Source organism: Galeopterus variegatus, unplaced genomic scaffold (assembly GCF_000696425.1).
Source record: "Galeopterus variegatus unplaced genomic scaffold, G_variegatus-3.0.2 Scaffold1883, whole genome shotgun sequence".
Taxonomy (NCBI): domain Eukaryota; kingdom Metazoa; phylum Chordata; class Mammalia; order Dermoptera; family Cynocephalidae; genus Galeopterus; species Galeopterus variegatus.
The window spans coordinates 1,095-2,096 of record NW_007727994.1 but is presented as its reverse complement, the minus strand read 5'-3'; positions in this window follow the sequence as shown (position 1 = coordinate 2,096).

Genomic DNA, 1,002 nt, shown 5'->3' with positions numbered 1-1,002 from the left:
AGTCCAGCAGTCTTCTGCTTGTCTGGGGTCTTCCCCCCCGCCCCCCCCCCCCCCCCCCCCTCCATTTTGTGTTTGAACAAGCCCTCCAGGGGATTCTGATGCTTGCTGTTGCTTTCTTTTTCTTTTCTTTTCTTTTTTTTGAGTAGCATTTAATTTAATTTACTTTAATTGTTACATTCTAAGATGTTGTTGCGGAGGGGTGGCCCATGGGTGGCTCATTTGCTGCCTGGTTGCTGATGGTGGGGGTGGGGCTTCTGGCAGAGGCTCCATCTTGGCTGGTCTGGTTCTGTTTCTTCTTGACTTACGTATGTTTGGGAGTAGTACAGAGTATAGGGATCTGAACCGTTGATCTTGGTGTTGTAACATGGTGCTCTAACCAGCTGGGCTAACCAGCCAGCCTTGACTTACTTTTGTTAATGTGTATTTTTCTGAGAATTTGTCCATTTCATCTAGGTTATCTAATTTATTAGCATACAATTGTTCATAGTATTCTTTTATATTTCTGTAAGATTGATGTTCCTTTTTCATTTCTTTTTTTTTTTTTTTCCACTTTTTGTCTTTTTTTCGTGACCGGTAATGGGATCACAACCCTCGGTGTCGCGCCCACACCGCGCTCAACCAGTGAGCGGACCGGTCTGTATATGGGATCCGAACCCTCAGCGGGAGCGCCGCCGCACTCCCAAGCACTGCACTCTACCGAGTGCGCCACTGGGCCGGCCCCCTTTTTCATTTCTGATTGTGGTAATTTGAGCCTTTTCTATCCTTTTTTTCTTGGTCAATCTAGCTAAGTCAATTTTTTTTTTTTTAAATTTTATTTTGTCGATATACAATAAGGTTGATTATTGTGTCCCATTACCGAAACCCCCTTCCCTCCTCCCTCTCCCCCCTCCCACCCAACAATGTCCTTTCTGTTTGCTTGTCGTATCAACTTCAAAGAATTGTAGTTGTTAAGTCTTCTTCCCCCCCACCCCTGGTGTGTGTGTGTGTGTGTGTGAATTTATT